A 9,850-nucleotide genomic window follows, 5' to 3' on the forward strand; every position below is an offset into this window, starting at 1 on the left:
ATCCAGCCTGTCAAGGTGTTCCTTCACGAGGTCAGCTTCGAAGGAGGGCAAGGAATCTCCCTCACCTGGACCTTCCTGACCCATAGTGGGCAGGGCCGTCCCATGGGACTGGTTAAAAACAGACACAAATTACACATTTAGCAAGTTCGCTTTTTCCTGGGCATCAGTTGTCAGTTGCCCCATCTGGTTTAGCAGGGGTCCAATGTTGCCCTTGCTTTTCCTCCGGCTCCCCACATATCTAAAAAAGGACTTTTTATTGTCCTTGATATTTGTAGCTAGCTGGAGTTCCATCGCAGCCTTGGCTTTCCTGGTTTGCTCTCTGCAGGACCAGACCAGAGCAAAGTATTCCTCCTTGGTGGTGGTTCCAGTCTTCCATCCTTTGTGGGTCTTCCTATTAAGACGCAGGAAGTCTGCCAGTTCCCTGGAGAGACAAGGGGGCTGCTGTGCCCTTTTGCTGCCTTTCCTCCAAGACAGGACAGACTTTGCTTGTGCATCCAGGATTGCTCCCTTGAGAAGCAACCACTCGTCCTGAACTCCCCTCTCCATTGGGTCGTGGCCTTTTAGGGCCTCTCTGACAAGCCTTCTTAGCTTGTCAAAGTCAGGTTTCCTGAAGTTGAGGACTTCTGACTGACTTGCCAGTTTTACAACAGATGGTGAAGGTGACCAGCTCATGGTCACTGTCACCCAGCTTCCCTTCGACCGTTAGGTTGCTGATTGGGTCATCCCTGGTTGCCAGGATGAGGTCAAGCAGTGCTTTACCTCTTGTTGGCCCATAGACTTCCTGTGTCAGATAGAGGTCATCCACACATGAGAAAAAGCTTTGTGACCGCTCGGATTTGGACGAGCATGACAACCATACACCGGAAGCGTGCAGCCTCAGCCAATTCCCTGGTGAGCTCCTGGTCAAGGTCCTGACTCTGGGTAGGGGGTCTTTAGTAAACCCCCACCATAGTATCCCCTGTGCCGTGTTCCCCATGGATTTTAACCCAGAGGGTCTCAAGTCATCCACCATGGGTGCCAACGTCAGCTTGCAAGGACGCGTAGCTTCCTTGGCATAGAGAGCTATGCCCCTGCCCCTTTTGTCCACTTGATCCCTCCTGTACAGGATATAGCCGTCTCTACCCATGGTCCAGTCATGGGTGGAGTCCCACCAGGTCTCTGTTATCCCAATGACATCATAGTTATTTGCATTTAGCAGGAGAACAAGTTCCTCCTGTTTATTCCCCAGGCTCCTGGCATTTGTGTATAGACACACAAGTGTCCCCTTGGGGGCCCTTGCCCTGCCTACATTTTGTTCCAGGGCTCCAGCTGGGGTGGGATCCCTTATGTGCCTTGGCCTGCTGGCTTTGCAAGGGCTGCTCAGTGGGCCAGCAGTGGCAGTAGCAGTGGCAGTAGTCCCTCCCATCTTCCAGCAGGCTTAGTTTAAAGCCTGGTGGAGCAGGTCAGCCAGTCTGGCTGAGAAGAGCCTCCTCCCCAACGGAGAGTGGTGGAGGCCATCCCTTCCCAGCAGCTTGTCGCCTTTCTCTCCAAAGAACAGACTGTGGTCATGGAAGCCAAAGCCTTCCCGATGACACCAGTGTCGCAGTCTTTGGTTGACTACCTGGATCTTCCTTTCCCTCCTCAGCTCGTAGCCCGAGACTAGGAGGATTGAAGAAAACACCACCTAGGCCCTGCACCCAAATCCCTGTAGCACCTCATGTCCAAGCTGGGAGCACTCCGAGCCGTGTCATTGTTGCCCACATGGATGAGGATCATGGGATAGTGGTCAGTGGGCTGGAGGAGCTTAGGGATCTTCTCCGCAGTGTCTCAGATATGGGCTCCCGGGAACCAGCAAATGTCCTGGTCTAAAGGGTTGGGGCAGTAGATTACTCCCTCATCCCGCCTCAGGATGGAGTCTCCCACAACAAACACTTTGCGTTTGATCTTAGGGAGAGTGGGGGTGGTAGCTACAGTGTCCTCTGTGTTGCTTGCAGGAGCTAGCAACTCTGCAGGCTCTGCTGGGGTTGCAAGAGGTTCATACCTGCTGCAAAGCTCCAGCAGGGCAGGGGCCTTGGTTTGGCGGGCCTTGGGGCCCTTTGCCACCTTGGTCCAAGCCCTGGGCTGGACAGTAAGAGAGGTCCCTGAGTCCTCCCTTGTCCTGGAGGGAGACCGTGGTCTACCCTCCACCTCCCAGGGGTGAAGGGTCTGGCCGTAGGAGTCTATCTCCTGCTCACAGTCACTGATGTGTTTAACAGGACATAAGAATGCTAAGCAATGGATAGAACAGAAAGTCCGGATTAAAGGGGTAGAATCAAGATTACAGGAGACATTTTGGGCAACCAGAGATATATTTTGACTACATTCACAGCATTTTATAATGCTATGATAAAGATCTTATAGCCAATGTACACTTTGTTCCAGAAGACAGGTATGAGAGGCATGAAGGCCAAGTTTGTATGAGACCATAGGCTAGTAACTGGTAACACAGTTTAGCTTAGCATTGTATCCCGACAGATCTTTTACTATCTGTTTTGGTTAAGTCCACTGTAGCTGCTCAGTTAAGTGTAAGTTTATTATTTTGTGCCCAAGCCTTTAATGGCCTTGTTACAAATACACTTAAAAAAAGCTTAATTTATGTGACTAACCTTCTGGAAAGGAGAAATATTTGGAGTTATCCAATTAATCTATCAGCATGGGGTATTTTTATTCCTATCAAGAGACTGGCATATTGTTTGATCATAAACCAATTGACTTTTATTAGTAGATGTTTTGGATTGGGAATCCAGAAAAAAGATGACAAAGCTGATATGGAAATACAAAGCGCCCGAGCGAGGGACTAACAATAGAGGGATGGGGGAGAGGAGGGGAACGCGACTAGGTTACAAGCAATACAATGTTAGCCAACTAAGCCCGGGGCTGGGGGGATGTGGGGAGGGGGTTCCCGACACTGAGAGAGAAAGGAGATAGATACACACAAACCCGTTACAATGGTCCTCAATGGTGGAGAAACTGGCTCGGAGAAAGCGTCTCAGTCCATAAAGTCCGATCACGGAGGTCCACTCCTGGCCAAAAAATTACCTCAGCCTCATTACCTCATTTCACGTTCCAAAGCTGCTCTACACTGATAATACATGTTCAGGCAGTCCCGTCTACTTTATTTTAGTCTTGCAAAGTGCCCTTCGTTATGCATATGAATTGGGAACCTTTAACCCAAACCCTTGGACCAGATTTTCCAGAGAATTCAGCTACATTTAGACAGACTGTTAAAAAAACACGTTGTGCGCTGACAACTTCTGAAAATCTAATGTGACTGCTTAAGTGATTAAGTAACGGCAGAGATCATTTGGAAAATGTGAACTCAATTTTGAATGCTGAAGACTTCAAAATTTGTCCTCTTGTTGCTGGACCATTCAGAAAGTTGCATGTGTTTTCCTGCTTCATGCCTGTACAATACTAATATTGGTAGCCATTGGTCACTGCCATTGACCACGTGCTATATGCAACCCAAGCAGATCAAAGGAGCTGGGGGAGAAAAAAAAGACTAGGGTACATGTAATACAGGTGCTGTTGCTATGCTTTCTAAGACAAATTGGAAACTAGTCATGATTTTCCCCAGATGTTTTACACATGCATGACACAGAAAGGCCACAGCTGCTTCTGAGGGATTTAAGTAACCCTGCAGTAGGCAATTATACAATTCTTTGGCCACAATGAAGGTCCCTTCCTAATCCCCATTAAGGTTGTCTTGTGTTACAAAATATGAGACTTTGTATCTCTTCCAGGACTTGTTTTGCACCTCACTGTTCTTATCAAAGGCGTAACAGGGCAGCTCTACGTCCTGAGCAGCTCTGGTGCATGGGGCAGAGCTGGTAGCAGCAGCACAGCCAGATACTAGCTGCAGTTCCAGCTATTTTTGTGCCCCTCTACCAACAGGCAGCCTCAGGGCTGCTCCTCTGGTCACACCCCCTCCACCCCTAACTTATGTTATTGGTTCTTATTATCCATACATACTGTGTTCACTTTCATAGAAGATGACCCTGATTATAAGATGCCCCTCACCAGTAATTATATTCTATGTGTAGATAATTTATTAATTGGATATAATTGTCCAAGTATAGAATTGAATTTTTACAGGTTTTTCTTGAATGCGTCCCCCTCCCACTCCTATAGCATGGAAAATAAATTTATGGGATCAAGTAGCGCCTTTCGTCTCTGCTTCCCACCAATTTTTGGCTCTGGCGGCCTCTTCCCCCTCTCCTTACCATCAGACCCTGCACATGCAAGGGTCTGACCACATTCTTAAGCACATGCAAGTGAAGAGTAAATCTGAAAAGAATAACCTTAAAATTAAACACGGCTGTAGCAATTTGCATATAGTACCCATGCACTTCATTCATCCAGAATTGATGTTACTTTTTTTGAAGCGGGTGTAAATTTTAGCACAAGTGCTTCATAAACATACTTCTGAGCAGCACTTTGGCACCTATTTTATGTTCTACAAACTATTTTTTTTATGTAAAATTGTTTTTGTTCCAAGCCAAGTCAACCGAATCAGTTCCAAATATGTGAGTCATTCAAGAGCTGTAAGTGGCCCTACTACCAGCAAACAACCTCTACCCCCAACCTGGGGCTTCAGATGTTTCCAAATCATTGGCAGGCATCCTACATGCAGGCCCAAGCCCAGAGGCTTGGGGTTCAGATGTCCCCAAGTTTCACTTGACCTCAGCTGCATGGTGACAGGAGGAGCTAGGGAGGAGTCTCCCATTTTCATAAAGTGGGTGTAAAGCAAAGATCTTCCCCCTGGAAATTAAAGTGAAAGGTTAACTATACATTACATCCACAGGTACTACCCTGTGCCAGAAAAATGGCCATCTCTTGCCCCTGGGAAAACTGCCTCAATAGTCACAGTATTTCTCCTGCCAAAATATGCATGAAAGTAGTGTAAAACCAAAGACTTGGGAGTTACTACATAGTTCGCTGGAGGAGACCCCACCATTATCAACCGTATTTCAAGCCATAGTGACCCCAGAGCCCAGCATGTGTGTGTTCTCCAGGTACAACCCATAAAGGATCCATGTGCTAATTAGTCCCCACCCATGACTGCAACTGGGTGTTCTTGTTATGAGTCCTGGGATGCTCCAAAATTTTATATGTAGATGAGGCACCGGGGCAACCTGGTATGCCTTCACCTCATGGAGGGTGGGGCCACACTAATTATATGCACCAGGAGGAGAGACAGAGACAGCAGAGGGATTCTGTTTGGGGCCCCATTTGGTGATGTTTCCCAGGCATTTAGAGCTGGTGAAGAAACAGGAATTACTGGAAATGGGAAACAAAGGCACAGCTCAATTGTGGAAGTAAAGAGGAAGTAAACATGTATGCAATGTTGTGGCTCACAATGACTTGTAAAAGAGTTGGCAGTGAGGAGGACTGCTCGTAATGGGCACTAATAAGTTTTATTCAGATGCGTTGCACTGGCCTATACATGTGGGAGGTTTCTATCAGTCTTTTTGATACCGAAGGAAGGTGTGAGAGCTTGCTCTGGGTTTTATGGGTATTGGCTGGTATTGCAGTACCTCCAGCCCTGGCTGAAAAGCATCATAATGAGAATGGGGAACTGGAGGGACTTGGAGAAGCTGGGCCTTCAAATAACAGAGAGAGAAATCAGAGGGCTAGGGATCCCAAGGGACACTGAAGGGAAAGATAATACAGCATGGAAAAAGGTGAATTGGCAAATACTTTGGTTATGGTGCAGAAGGCATTGTCCTTTGCCAGAAAAGTGGTGGCAGGTAAGGCTGTGCTACTGCCAATTATTATATATATATAAGAATTGTATTCACACCAACGTGGCGGCAGATAGCAACAGTCCAGAGGGAAATATGCGTGTTCTTCTGGAACGCCGAAAAAGAAAGTTTAGCTAGATCTGAACCATACAAAGCAAGAAAAATGGAGGGGTGGGGACTGCCAGACTGGGGATTGTTCATCTATGCAAAATTTGTAAGTGAGGTATGGATGGCAATAATGGAAGGAGAGGGGAAAACATCTGATTTCATGCACCTGCAATTTTGAGGAAGTGGGGAGTTTATCAGACATTGTTAAAGGACCCATGGGCAATTACATCAGGGTGGAAGGTTTCATGCAGACGTATCAAATAGGGAAAGTAGCACTGGAGGCCAGTAAGAAACTGATTAAAGTGGTATGGGAGAGAGAGAGTGTGGCACCAGTGGGCAACTTCAGAGAAGGACAAGTGAAGAAGGTGTGGGGAGTGGCAGCAGGTAATAGCATAGATGGCTGTAAGAAATATCCTGCCAGTGAGAGAGATGCAACACATGTGGGGCTTGATTAGTTCATCTAGGTGCAGAAGGGAGAGGTGCAGGGAAGAAGAAAGAGTGGGACATGTTTTAGGTGAGTATGTATGCAAATGGGGTGTGGGAAAGGGGCTGCCACTTTCTGAGTGTTGCCAAAATAGGCCTGATATTAGCGCAGGAGATGGTACTATATGGTCTCATACCAAAAGGACCAGAGGAAATGTTATTAAAGGCTTTATTAGCATGTACTAAAACTAGTTTATGGAAAGAATGTAATCTCTGGGTTTTTAAGGGTTTGGCGTTCCTGAAAGAGAGTACTTGAAGCTGGGGCCACACAAACTCAAATATTACATTGATCAGGACAAGGAAGAGATTGGAGAAGAAGAGGCAGAGAAGAAGTGGAGGAAAAAGGACTGGGTAGTAGACACACTTGATTCACTGAACCAACCAAGAGGACTGATGGGAGGGGCAGAGAATTTCAGGTGGTTGCAGAGGTCATCGTTTTTCCTGAGCTTCTGGATGAAGAAAAAAGTTCTGTAAGGGATTTTTTTGTGGGAAGTTGATGTATGTTGTTTAAGGGTGTAATATATATAGCTGCATGTTTTTGGATATGTGGTTGTTTTTGTGATATGACATTTTGGTAAAACAAGGGTGCTCAATATGTAAAGCGATGTACATGGAAGGTGGTAAGTGTGTTTTAATAAAATTTATAAATTAAAAAAAAAAAAAGGGAATTCCATCAGCATTTTTGGCACCAAGGGAGGGTGCTGGACTTGCTCTGGCCTCTCCAAGTGCCAGCCTGGTATTGTGGTACCTCCAGGCCTGGTACATGGTCTCTCCAAGGGGAGCAACTGCCCGTTTGATTTAAACACACACGCGCGCACGCGCGCGCACACACACACGTTCCCATCAACACATTTACCCATTGTGGGCCATGTATTTTATAGTCATGCTCACTGTTGGCTGCATTTAATCAGCTTCATAGTTGGTTTCTATTGCTGAGCACACATTGCTTTTGGCAGCAGTTGAATGATAGACAATGTATTTAGTGAGATTTCCTTGTATGTAATTATAAGACAAGGGGCTTTTTCCCATGCCAGCTGGGGGGAAAAAGAACCTCATCTTGTTTTCAAGTGAGTACACTAATTTCACAGCCTTTTCTGAAGCCGCTTAAGTGAAATGACATCTTGTGGTAGTAAGTCGCACAGTCTAACTGACCTGACTTTTCTAGATTATATTTAAAACTTCCTGTGCATTTCAGCAAAGAGGGAGCCTTTCCAGCATGCTGTCAGTGGGTGCTTTCCTTCATTAGAAGACAGAGTAAATAAAGTTAAACTTTTAATATTTCACAGAGATAATCCATCAAGTCACCAGATTTTGAAACTCTTGGGGCTGTCAATGCAGACCACTCAGCAGCAGTTTCTCCTTTGAATTCATGCAGAGGACTCCAGATTTACATGTCAGAAGTCACTTCTGCAGATGATGAAACACTCTCCTCACCTTTACAAGACAAGATGGGTAGATGGCAATCTAGTCACCATATGCTGGGAGAGAGTATTTTACAAATGAGGAAACCTAGCTGTCCCCAACTCTCCCATACACACCTGCTTAACTGTTTCCATGATGAGGGCTGAAGCTGAAGGTGATTATATTTAAATACCTCCCTCAGGTGCTTAAGAAAAACAATTTTGGAGAAGTAATGCTCTGGCTCAGGAAGGGGTGAATTGAGCCATATGAAAACAGCATCTTGGCTTTTTAAAAGTTCATCTGCTCCTGCTGTTTATACCCTACCTGAAGCCACATCACCCTGTGTCTGTTACATCCCAGGTGGTGGTTTTATAAATGATTAGGAAATTGGATGGAGAATAAGCAGCAGCTTTGTGCTTTATGCCTTTAAGCATGCCCTGAGCAACAGAGGAAGAACACGGTCCTATTCCCGTTTAGAAAATAAACAGCAAATAAAATCCCTCTCAAAATATTTTTCAAAGTTTTACATGGCCAGCAGCTTCTTTTTAAATTAGCTTAAATTTCACCTTTGAGAGCACTCAACTTGCATTCGCAATACAATGTTCTTTATCTGCCCATGCAAGACTAGAAATCTTCCATAATTGGCAATGCACTGAAAGGGTTGCTTTTCAAACAGTATATGTATTTACCGTGTTTAGATGTTGTTGAAATTTTTTTTGCCTCTGCTTACTTTTAGGACCCCACCCTGAAAAAAGATCTCCACAATGTTTAACTAATGCACACTGCTTTCCCCTCACTTGATTGACAGAGAGGCAGGGTGATCTCTTTTATTGGATTAACTGTATATTTGGTATAGTGACTGAGAGACGCATTCAATTTCTGAGGCTTATCCTAATGCTCAAACTTTTGATGCTCATGTCTAAACCCAAGGTACTAAATTTAGTACATGTACTAAATTTCTGACAGTTAAGCAGACTTAACTTTTTTAAGTTGTCTTAACTGTCACAGTGTACACACATGTGGTGTGGAGCAGAGTCAACATAAATGTGGCACAAAATAATACACCTCTGAGGCATATTATCTTGAGTTGCATTCGTTGACTTAGCTCAAAAGATGCCACCATATCAAGGAGCTGTAGGTGTGTATGCTCTGACATGGCTTAACTTAAGTCAACTTAGTTAAGTTGCCTTATTTTAAGTTGACTTAGTACATGTGTACACACCCCCAGGTATCACAAACCATGTTCTTATATGTTCCTAACACAATTTTACTTCTTAAGTGGCTTGTCGTACCAAAGTTTAATTTAGGACCGTTCCTTCTGCATGGAAATAAACTCCTCGTTCATAATAGAAATGAAAATAAAAATATGAAAAGTTATAGAAGATGTGGTTAAACAAAACAGAAGTGCGATCGACATCTTATATGCAATTTTAGGAGCCTGATAAACTTCTTTGTAACTCTACCTTTCTGCTAGTGTCATTCCATTGAAATCAGTGAAGCTACACCTGTATCAGACTGAAGTATCATGGTGATGAACTGTGAGTTTTGGTACAATAAGATGAAGCTTGTATGGTTCTGTGATAGCATGGCTGAAGTTTTAATAACATCATTGCCATGGAACACAATAGCCTCCTCTGAAAGTTTTAAAACATCTGACATGGGAAAAAACGTGCAGATTGTGGTTCCATATTTATCTTCCATCAGTGATTTCTATATAAAATTTATGGTGAATAGTAAAAAACAATTGCCACCCTTGTGAGCTTGTTCTTCCAGAGTAATTTCTGCTTTACACATCATGTTGCAATGCAGTCTAGAAACTAAGCAGAAGAGCAGTTTGTGATTTAAACTTCTGTTGGTTTTGTAGTGCTGATAACAATAAAAGAAGTGATCAGTGAGCTACGCAGATATGGCTCAGGAGACAAAGGCATCCAATGACAATACACCATATTTCCTACCAGTCATATGAGTGCAGCTGCTCTTTAAAAGACCTTCCCAATTATTTCAGCCTTCACAATATTGCACCAATAAAGATTGGGTCATAAAACTTTTATTAGTTTGGCTAAATTCTTTTTTTTTTTTTTTTTTTTTTTTTTTTT

This window comes from Gavialis gangeticus, unplaced genomic scaffold (genome assembly GCF_001723915.1).
Source record: "Gavialis gangeticus isolate Ggan-Ray unplaced genomic scaffold, GavGan_comp1, whole genome shotgun sequence".
Lineage (NCBI taxonomy): Eukaryota > Metazoa > Chordata > Crocodylia > Gavialidae > Gavialis > Gavialis gangeticus.